Below are 12,211 nucleotides of genomic sequence, written 5' to 3' on the forward strand. Positions count from 1 at the left end.
TAAAACTCGATTATAAGTTTTATTGACTCCTAAATGTCCAGACAATTCTCCATGAGCAGTTTTCAAAACAAGGTTTCTGAACTTGACTGGAACAACAACTTGATAAACTGGACCAACAATTTCCCTGTCACTGTAAGGCAACCATTTACGTACCAACAGATCTTTTTGTAGAAAATATCCACTTGACACTTTTGTGTCCTGTTCAGCTGCCTGGACTTGGTCAAACAGAGCAGCTAAGGTTGTGTCTTCCCGCTGGGCTGCAATCAACTCACTGAGTGACAAAGGAACAGGAAGAGTTGGCAAACAGGCAGTCTTCTCAAGAATAGAACCAGGCTTACCAGACTCGTCCTCCTTTCACTCGTGTAATGGCACGAGTTCCTGCTGTCTTTCAATTAACCTATCAATTAAGGTCCTCTAAGTGGGAGGTGCTTCCATCATCCGCCACCTGGGTGGTATTTAAGAGCGCCGTTCCATTCACGAGAGGCTCACGTCCTCCGCAGAAGTTCGCCATTGCGCGCCCACTGGTAGCCTTGGGTTGGGGTCCGGACTTCCTGGTGTGGAGGGACCGGGCATGGTCGCCCCATCCAAGCTGCCATTTGATTCCGACGCCTAGACATTCTTTGACTTTTTTAAAATAAATGCCTTTTAGGCTTAAAACACTGCCTGTTTTCCGTGTCCCCCCAGTTTTTTGTTGCGACCAGTCGAGCCGGGTCGTAACAAATGGGGGCTCGTCAAAAACTAAATTTATAAGTTTGTAAATTTGTTTGTTTAACTACATGAGGTGTTTCATTCCTCTTGTTCCTATTTGTAGGAGTGAGCAGTGACATCACCGTTGTGGGTGGGGACACGGCTTTGTTAACCAGTTTGTTGTGGGCAGCTCTGGCATGTTTGGTAGAGTAATCCAATATACAGGTGAGTGAAATGTTTTTGGGGCTTGTGCATCAATGATGGTTCCGTTTTAGTGATCGTGTCTCCTGCTAGGCTAAGTGGTGCTGTCGCTTCAGACTTCACCTGTTTGTTGTTTTAGTAGTGTCGTGGGGGTTTGCGGTTGGCGTTCACTGTGCAAGCAGTGATCTCGGGGGCAATCCGTGAGATTAATTTCTTACTGGTTCGGTGCTTAATAAACCCGCCGCCGATCCACGTGAAGAGCCAGGAATCAGTTAGGCAGGTGAGTCGTGTCAGGCAGGTAAAATATAGTGGGGACATGGGTACTTTGGTCCCGTTGTGCACTTGTTTCAATTTGCTTTCACTTTACACTGTTTTTGCTGTTTAGCTTGGGTGTTTTTTCCTGTGGCGCTTGACTACAGTTTGGCTTAAAAATGGAGTTTGATCTCGATGGTTTTGTAGCTGAACCTTCTTTGGAGAAGTTTAGTGGTGCTACTAAAAACGATCTCATAGCTATTGCTGCTCAGTTTGAAGTACCTGTGGTTAAACAGGAGAAGAAGGAGATTATTAAAAGGCGACTGTATGCCGCATTGGTTGAGCAAAAGATTTTGCCACCTTCCGAACCAACCACCCAAAGTGAAGTTGGGGCGTCTAACGCTGAGGTGCGTAAAATGGAGTTGGAGTTGGAGATGCGTCGTTTGGAGCTCCGAGAGAAAGAGCTGCAGCATCAAGTTGAAATGCTAAATTGGAATTGAGGCAGCTGCCAGACGATTCTGTGCGCGTTTCTGTTGATCAGGCGGGAGTTCTGCTGGGGCAGAGTTTGACATTAACAAATGTATTATTCCACCGTTTAATGAATTAGATGTAGATAAATATTTCATCTTGTTTGAACGGGTGGCAAAGACACTGAAGTGGCCTAAGGAGGTTTGGTCGCTGCTTTTGCAGTGTGTATTTACCGGTAAAGCGCAGGAAGCCTATGCCTCGCTGTCACCTGGTGACAGCTTAAATTATGACAAAGTGAAGAGTGCGGTCGAAAAAGCTTATGAACTTGTGCCTGAGGCATATAGACAAAAGTTTCGCCGCTATAAAAAAGCCGACTATCAAAGTTACACTGAATTAGGTCGTGTTAAAACTGCTTTATTTGATCGGTGGTGCTCTGCACAAGATGTGAAAAACTTCGATCAGCTCCGCGATCTCATTTTGTTGGAGGAATTTAAAAATGGCTTACCGGAAAATATAGCAACCTACATTAATGAGCAGAAAGCTAAGGACATCTCAGAGGCTGCAGTGTTGGCACCTACAGATAAGGATTATTCGGGTCCTGTGGTTTTTAAACAGCATTTTGGTCAAAATGTGAGCCGCAGTGATCGTGTTGGTGTTGCTAATCAACTGGAGGCGAGACAGTTTAAAAATCCGCTGGTTCGCGATGATGAGCGGGTTTGTCATTTCTGTCACAGACGCGGACATATTAAAGCAGATTGTCATCGGCTGAAAGTTGAAACGAAAAAGTTTCAAACTGCTCCTAAAGGAGTAGGTTTGGTTGCGCCGGTGCGGAGTTCTTTGGAGGACACGAAGGAAGATCGTTCTTCTGAAGTGGGTGTCTCCTATTTGCCTTTCATTCGTGAGGGTTTTGTGTCACTGCCAAATGGCGAGGAAAAAGTTCGAGTAAAGATCCTGAGAGATACTCTTTCATTAGAGCAGACGTGTTGCCGTTCTCGGCTGAGTCTGAGACGGGTGCCTGTGTCCCGATTCGGGGAATGGGATTAAATGTAATGTTTGTTCCGTTACATAAAGTGTCTCTAGAGTGCGAACTGTTTACTGGTGTCACACTGGTGGCTTTGCCTGCTTTGCCAATTGAGGGCGTTTCTGTGATTTTGGGAAACGGTTTAGCTGGAACGCGTTTGTGGGCGGACTCTGTGCAGTTAGATGGGCTGGTTACATCGGACCCCATTGAGCAAGTCATTTCTCAGTCTGAGAATAACGGAGAATTCGCAGATGTATTTACCGCATGCGCTGTTACGAGGGCCATGGCACGCGCTCAAAGCGAGGAAGAGGACAAATGTGCAAGGAAAATTAAATTGCCTTTGTCCAATTTTCCGATCTCTCTATCTCGCAGTGAGTTTGTCGCGGAACAGCAAGCCGATATTTCTTTGAAGAATCTTTTCAATCAGGTTCGCCCGCTGAGTGAAATAATAGACTGTGCATGTGGATACTTCCTGCAGGACTCGTTGTTGGTGAGGAAATGGTTACCAGATGTTGACATTGTGGGGGAACCAGTGTTTCAGATAGTGGTTCCCATTAAACTTCGCTCCGCAGTGTTAAAAGTTGCTCATGACGAGTCTGGCCATTCTGGTGTACGTAAGACGTATGACCGAGTTTTGAGACATTTTTTCTGGCCCCGTCTGAAAAAAGACGTTTCATCTTATGTTAAAGTGTGTCATGTCTGCCAGGTTATTTCCAAGCCTAATCAAGTTTTGAAACCGTTCCCTTTGAGCCCAATTATTGCCGCATCTGAGCCATTTGAGCATTTGATAATCGATTGCGTGGGCCCGTTACCCCGCTCAAAGGCTGGCTCATCATATCTGCTTACTGTGATGTGTCAAACTACACGTTACCCAGCAGCTTATCCATTACGTACAATAACAGCTAGATCGGTGGTACGTGCACTCACTCAGTTCTTTTCGGTGTTTGGGATCCCTAAAGTAATACAGTCTGACCAAGGCACTAACTTTTCATCACATTTGTTCACTCAGGTTCTGAGACAGCTACGGGTGCGACACAGTGAAGCGACAGCGTATCATCCAGAGAGTCAGGGGGCGTTAGAGCGCTTCCACCAGACTCTGAAGTCTCTCCTGCGCGCTTACTGTACAGAACTGGCGGGTGACTGGGAGGAAGGATTGCCTTGGCTGATGCTGGCCGCCAGGGAGGTAACCCAGGAAAGCACCGGGTTTAGCCCAAATGAATTGGTTTTTGCGCACACCGTGAAGGGTCCATTGTCTGTGGTGGCGGACGGGCTGACAGAGCCTGTTCCACCGAAAAACTTGGTGGATTATGTTAATGGTTTTAGAAGACGCTTGTATCTGGCACGGGAACTCGTTAAAGAGAAGTTGACTGTGGCGCAGAAAAAAATGAAAAGCTTGTTTGATCGGCGTGCGGAGGTGCGCACATTTCTGCCGGGTGATCAAGTGTTGGCTTTGTGTCCAATTGTGACTTCTCCTTTTCAGGCAAAATTCACTGGTCCATATACAGTTCTGGAGCGGGTTTCCGATCAGAATTATTTAATATCCATGCCAGAGCGGAGAAAGAAAACCCAGTTATGTCATGTCAACATATTAAAACCATATTACGCTCGTGATGATTTATTTCAGTCACAGTGTAATGTTGCCACGCCTGCATGTGCCGTAAACAATCTTGCTGGGAGAAGCGAGACTTTCAGCACCACGGACAGCGCACTGTCACCTGTGGGGGATGACAGTGACGTGAATGTGTTGGACAGCTCTCTGATTCATGGGCGTCTTAAAAATTCTGAAACTTTGGGCAAATTGGACACGTTGTTGGCTCACTTACCTGAAATCGTACAATCTGGATATTCATTACATTAAAGGAAAAGACAACGTCATAGCTGATGCGTTATCTCGCGCTCCACTCTTGTAGCACGTGTTGTTTTTTTGTGCTTGTTTTTGTCCCTGTTTCTTTTCTATGTGCCTTAAAGACGCTTCTGAGTGCACCAGTTGCTGGTCTAGAGAGAGCAGAGGAAGGAACCTGTACATTAAACGAATCCAGCTGAGTATAACGTGGGTAAGAGCAATATGTTAAGGGTGGCTGGGTTTACTTTACACTTTGGTGAATTTGGCGCAGGGTTCCGTATAGAACCTGCTTTTTTATGGGCGGGGGTGTGACGGCCCTGCTGTGCGGTCCGGTATGAATGTGTGCTATACTTTCAATTAACCTATCAATTAAGGTCCTCTAAGTGGGAGGTGCTTCCATCATCCGGCCACCTGGGTGGCTCCATTCAAGAGGCTCACGCCTCCAAGTTCGCCTACACGGCGCGCCCACTGGTAGCGTCCCCAGAAGCAAGCCCGCCGCAGACGGCAGTCCAGTCCAGCTTGGGTTGGGGTCCGGACTTCCTGGTGTGGAGGGACCGGGCATGGTCGCCCCATCCAAGCTGCCATTTGATTCCGACGCCTAGACATTCTTTGACTTTTTTAAAATAAATGCCTTTTAGGCTTAAAACACTGCCTGTTCTCCGTGTCCCCCCAGTTTTTTGTTGCGACCAGTCGAGCCGGGTCGTAACAGTCCTCCTTATCAGCCAAAGAACGAGTAATGGCACGAGTTAGGATTCAGATGCTCCGGTGTCACGTAGAATCTTCACAAGCTGGAAAAGCCTCAGGAAAGTCTCGAGCACATACGTCTGACACAGAAACGGATGGACAAGCTCGGACCACTGGAGAGGGTGCAACATCTCGCCACACACGTCCACCTGCCAGATTGTTTCCTAGAATGAGAGGCACACCTTCCACAGGCAAAGAAGGATGAACAGCTATAGTTACCTCTCCTTGTACAAGTTCTGACTGCAAGTAGATCTTATGAAGAGGCACAGAGAAAGTCTCCAACCCAATACCTCTAATTAAGACACTACAACCAGTATCAGATAAAAGAGAAAATGGCAAAACAGATTCCAATATGAAGGATTCAGATGCTCCGGTGTCACGTAGAATCTTCACAGCCACCTTATTTGAACTGCCACTCAAAGAAACAAACCCATTTGTGATGAAAGGTGCATAGTCTTGTCCGACATCCTTCTCACAAATCTGGGGATTTGTATCAGTCAGTTCTGAAAAAACCTTATAGTCAACAGGTGCAGCTAAAACAGTTGGTCTTACACTTTCAACTTTAGCTGGATGTGTAGACTCCACTGAATGCAACTGTGAAACGCTGGCTAAAGCAACAGGTTTTTGATTATCTCGTTTACTCCTAGCCGATTTAATTTTGGTATTCAGAGGACACTCATTTTTCCAGTGTCCTTTCTGGCGGCAATAGTTACAAACAGAGTCTGCTTTAGATTTCAATGTAGGTTCCACTCCAGTCTTACCAGAGAACCAGTCATGATGAGATTCCTTAAAGCTATAGCTGCCTTTCCAATTGTAATCCCTCACAGTTTTATGGGTCAGAACATACTCATCTGCCAAGACAGCAGCTTTAGCAGCAGTTTTTACCTTTTGTTCGTTAACATATGTGGCAACCCGATCTGGAATAATGGTCTTGAACTGTTCCAACACCATCAAATCACAAAGGGATTCAAACTCCTTCACACCTTCAGCTGATAACCAACGATAAAACTGGGTGTTTAGTTGTCTGACTAGATCTGTATTTGTCTGTTTTTCAGCCTTCCTGCAGTTCCTAAATGGTTGCCTGTAATGTTCAGGAACCAGTTCATAAGCCTTCAAAACAGCTTCTTTAACAGATTTGTATACCTTTCTTTCAGCTGAAGTTAATGAAACATAAGCTTCTTGGGCCTTACCCACCAGCACACTTTGCAGCAGAATGGAACAATCGAGATCACCCCACTCATTGTCCTCTGCCATGTCCTCAAACAAAGAGAAAAACACATCAGGATCTTGTTCATTAAACTTGGGTACCAGCTTCAACATGTTAACCAAGTTATGTCCAGAAAACCCATCACCACCTTGAGACAGATTAAAAGATCCACCACTTAACCTGCCCTCAGACCTCAACTTCAAGCGCTCAGCTTCCAAAGATAATTTCTTAACCTCCAACTCATGTGCTAACCTCTTTTCTTCTTGTTCATGCGCTAGCCTCTTTTCTTGTAAAGCTAGTTTTCTCTCCTCAAGCTCATGTGCTAGCCGCAATTTTTCCACCTCAAACTGCATTTCCATCTCAGTTCTCATAGATTGAAACTTTAATTGAGACTCTTGAGATACTGTTGGACCTGACGAGTCATCATCCAACTTTGAAGCACCAGTTAAAGAATCTATGCCCCGGGAAATTACATCTGACACATCAGCATCTGAAAGAGAAATAGTAAAGACATTTAGTTGTACAAGTTTGTCTTTTAAGAAACTCCTTAATTGAGGTTTTTTAAATCTTTTGCAGCTCCAAGGTCAATTTCAAAGTGTTCAGCTACTTGATGAATCTGCTCCTTAGTAAGCTTTTCCAAAGGTTCTAAAGTTGGGGAAGCCAAAAAAGAACCCACAGTATCCATTTCCAACAAAAATAATCCAACAAACCAACCTAATCAGAAAATACCAATTTTTTTGTTTTTTTTTAACCAACAATCAGGAAGTGCATAACTGGTACTAACCAAAGGCAAATCTCCATTTACCTACAGCTAACTAAGTGACCAAAACCCTGACTAATCTTAGCCTATAGTCTTCAGGCCTTCCTCCAAGAGCCAAGGCACTTGAAGCACCAAGATACCACTGGCAGCAAATCCCTCCAGGCAGCAAACCACGGCGGTGCCCTCAGCCCAGAGTCCAGCCCAAAAATAACAAACTAAAATAATAACAGGGTCATCTAAAATGGAGTTGCCAAACAACAAACACCAGATAGCACTTACCTGACACAAAACAAAGAGACTTCTCTCTCCCCTCCTCTAACAAAAAAATCCTCATGGACCTCCAACAACAGACATATGGAACATGAAAAATGTCCAAAATCTAGTAAGGTTCCAAAGACCTTAAAGTAGCCCAAAAACCCACAAACAACCTGCAACACAGGAAAACCAAAATCAGGGGCATGTAACTGCAACCTGAAGACCAACAATGAGGCCAATTAAGCATAATTAGTCCACATGAATCGGACGAGCCCCCACAATGTTACGTCCACCTGGCTCGTTTGGTGGGGTAACATTAATGGAGACCACACAAGGATTTTCTGAGTTAATAAAAAATAAAATTTATTAAATTATATTAAGTAAAACCTGAAAAGGGATTACCTGAAATAAGAAGCCAAAACAGATTAATACAAAACCCATAACCAATTAGAAAAAAACAAACGCAAAACAAACCTAACAAAACTCAATCATAAGGTCCAAACCAAACCAACTGGGGTTCTGAGGAGGGAGAGGAGAAAAAGCCCCCTGACTTCTTCTTCTTCTTCTTGATTTTATTGGCGGTTGGCAACAAACTTTAAGTAGCATTACCGCCACTTGCTGGTATGGAGTGTGGTTCGAGATGGACTATCAATTTATATAAATACTTGTATACTCCTACACATACCATTAATAGATAAATTTAAATAAATAAATTTCATATTTATATATGCATACATACTCTCATCCATTTTTATACATATCTTTATAATCCACCCCTCTAGATCATGCACACCTTCACACACACACCTACTATAATCAAATTCTTTGAAATAATTTAGTTTTCTTTAAATATTTAATAATTATTTGTATATGTTTACTCCCCGAATTCTTCCTCAAAATGTCTAACAAATTAATCTTTTCCTTAATACATTCAGACTCTCTTCTCATACATCTTCTTTCTCTTTCATACTTATGGCATTCTAACATAACATGTTCTATTGTTTCATATCTGTCACAGTAATCACATTTTCCATTAATATGCTTTTGTATTTTAAAAAGTGTATAAGTAAGTCCTGTATGCCCAAATCTTAACCTTGTTATCACCCTTCCCTCCTTTCTATTTCTTCTTCCATTTCTTTTCTCTCCTACTATTTTCTGAATTTTATAAAACCATCTTCCTGTTTTTTCTTCATCCCACCATTTTTGCCATTTTTCCATCAGTTTTTCTTTAACCATACTCTTTCCCTCAGATTTACTTATTTTAACTGCAAAACTAATATTATTATGAATTGCCCTCTTAGCCATTTTATCTGCCCTCTCGTTTCCTTCTACCCCAATATGTGCTGGAACCCACACAAATATAACTATTAGACCCATATTTTGTATCCTGAACAATGTATGCAATATTTCTAATAAAATGTCCATCCTACTATCTGATTGAATATTTTTTAAACTTAATAATGCTGAGCTTGAATCTGAACATATCACTGTTTTTAATGGTTTTATTTCTTCTACCCATTGTAAAGCTAACAATATTGCTAACATTTCTCCTGTGTATACTGATAATCCGTCTGTAATCCGTTTTCCTATTTTTAAATCAAATTCTGGTACCACAAAAGTTACTCCTATTTTTCCATTTATTTTTGACGCATCTGGATAAATTTGAATATATTTGTAATATTTGTTTAAATGTATCTGTACTGAATATCTATCCATGTAAGATTTATCTTGTTTCTTTTCCATTATTGACATGTCTACGGTTGCTTCTGGTAAAATCCATGGCGGTATTATTGACATTGGTGTTTGACTTATTTCTAAACTATTAATCTTAAATTCTTTTATTTTATTTTCAATATTCCATCCAAAAAAACTCTCATTTCATTTCTTTCTTTTCTTTTTCCCAACATGGACTTAAAATTTCCCAAGTTGGATGATCAAGTTTATTGCTTTGTAAATTTAACCAGTAATTTATTTCTAGTTTTGTTCTTCTTAAGTTTAATGGCATTTCTCCCATTTCTACTTCTATTGCAGCTGTTGGTGTGGTTTTAAATGCTCCAGTACATAATCTTAATGCCTGATGTTGAATAATGTCTAATTTATTCAGATGTGTTTTAGCTGCTGAACCGTAAACTATGCACCCAAAGTCTATGTTAGATCTTATCATTCCATTATAAATCTGCTTCATTGATTTTCTATCTGCTCCCCAGTCACTGCCAGCCAAGCATCTTAAAATATTTAAGATTTTTTTACACTTATCAACCACTTTTTGAATATGTATATTCCATTTTAGTTTTTCATCAAACCATATTCCTAAAAATTTTATACATTTTACTTGTTCTAATTTTTGATTATATAATTTTAATTTTATTTCCTTGTTTATTTTTTGTGTGAATATCATTACTTTAGTTTTTTCAACTGAAAACTTGAATCCCCATTGCAACGCCCATTTTTCTATTTCAATAATAACTTTTTGTACTTTCTTTACAATATAATCTACATTTTTCCCTCTTTTCCAGACCGCTCCATCATCTGCAAATAGTGAACATCCTATTTCTTTTCCAATACCATTAAACACATCATTTATCATAATTAAGAATAGTAAAGGACTTATAATGCTTCCTTGCGGAGTTCCATTTTCTACCTTATATTTTTCTGAATACACTTCCCCTATTCTCACTTGTATTTTTCTATTTGTTAAAAAGTCTTTAATCCGGCGGTTTTCAAAGTGTGAGGCGCGCCTCCCCTGGGGGGCGCCAGAGCACTTAAGGGGAGGCGCGATGCGAGGGAAAAAGTAAACCGGAAAAGCTATCTGCTTGCTGTCTACTGATGTGAGAGAAACGTCTTTTACGCACACGATCAACTCTGTGGATTTAGGAAAAAGTTGGTACTGTGGGGTGCGCGTGTGGAGCGGGAATCAGTGGAAATGTTTCCCACCTTAGAGGATGTTTTGGCCAGTGATGTCAGTAACGTTACTGACGTCGGACCACTTTTTTCTGTAACGAGTAATCTAACGCGTTGCTATTTCAAATCCAGTAGTCAGACTACAGTTACTTATCAAAATCATTTTTGTGTTACTGTGCGTTACTATCTTCTTTTGTTATTTAATCGTATTTCCTCTACTCGTCTTGTCGAGTGACCGACGTCTCTATGCAACAGAAATGTAAACAATGGAGGGAGATGCGCATTTTGTTGGTGGAAAAACTGGAACTATTTTGAGTTTCTGTCGCCAAGTCCGATTATTATAAGCGGCTTTGGGCTTCATTTTTTTTAAAGTCGCTTGAAAATTTAACGAGTTGCTGGTTGCGCCTTTTTTTCCACCCATATCATATCATATGCTTTTTCTATATCAAAAAATACTGCCACCACACTTTCTTTATTTACTTGTGCTCTTCTAATTTCATGTTCTAAACATAACGTTGGATCATTAGTGCTCCTCCCTTTTCGAAAACCACTTTGATACTTTGATATATATCCTTTACTATTTAAATAATATACAATCCTATTGTTAATCATTCTTTCCATTATTTTACATAAATTGGATGTTAAAGCTATTGGTCTGTAGTTTCCTGGGTTTGAATTTTCTTTTCCTGGTTTTGCTATTGGTATTATAACTGATTCCTTCCAATTCATTGGTAATTTTCCTTCCTCCCAAATTTTATTATATAATTGCAATAATATATCTTTTGATTTTTCACTAAGTTGTCTTATCATTCTATAACAAATCTGATCTTTACCTGGTGCTGTATTTTTTGTCTTCCTGAGTGCAGAATTCAATTCAGTTTTTGTGAACTCAACATTTAACAAATTATTTGTTTCTTCAACATTCTCTAATAACTCTTTATATTTAAGTTTTCTATTTTCTCTCCCTCTCCTTCCCTCTTCACTTATATTTTTTGAACTATGAAATTGATAATGTTTTGCATGGATTATAAAAATTTATTATTTTAAATTTACCTTCTTGTTCCCATATTTCAACTACTATATATTCAAGTTCTTTCCCCTTCCCTAATACCTGATATTTCATCCCTTGTTTTATAAATATTGCACATCCTCCTCCCCCTCCCTCCTGTCGATCTCTTCTTCTATTATATCCTTTAATCACTAAATCTAATGTTGTTTTTAACCATGTTTCCTGAACACAAATTATTTCTGGTTTTTCCTCAAGACTATCAACATAACCTTTAAGTTCCTGTCCGTTAGCAATTAAACTTCTTGCATTCCATTGTAATATTAACATTAATTATTTTCAGCTGGATTTCACTTTGCTTTGCTGTGGGATTTGGTTCACTGTTTGTTCACTCTTTCTTGTTGTCTGTTCCTTCACATTTTTAACAGCTTCTGCATAACTAATGTTTTTGGTTGTTTTAATCTGAATTATTTCTTTTGCCTTCTTCCTCACCTCACATCCTCCATACGTAACTCTATGTTGCCCTCCACAGTTACAACATTTTTCTTGTGCTTCTTCTTTACATTCCTCTATTTTGTGATCTTCACCACATTTTGGACATCTCTGCTTCCCTTTACAAACTGCAGCTATGTGTCCATACCTTTGACATTTGAAACAACGAAGTGGTGGAGGGATATATGGTCTGACCTGAAAACTGAGATATCCTATTTTGATGTTTTGTGGCAAATCCTTCTCTTCAAATTCAATGAGAATTGACAAACTTCCTACTCTTTCTCCATTTATTGTAAGCCCCCTGACTGCTGCAGCATGACAGCTTTTAAAGCAGCAGAGCACTAATCAGGGAAAAAACATTACACCTGCAGAAG

This window comes from Gambusia affinis, linkage group LG10, assembly GCF_019740435.1.
Source record: "Gambusia affinis linkage group LG10, SWU_Gaff_1.0, whole genome shotgun sequence".
Taxonomy (NCBI): Eukaryota; Metazoa; Chordata; class Actinopteri; order Cyprinodontiformes; family Poeciliidae; genus Gambusia; species Gambusia affinis.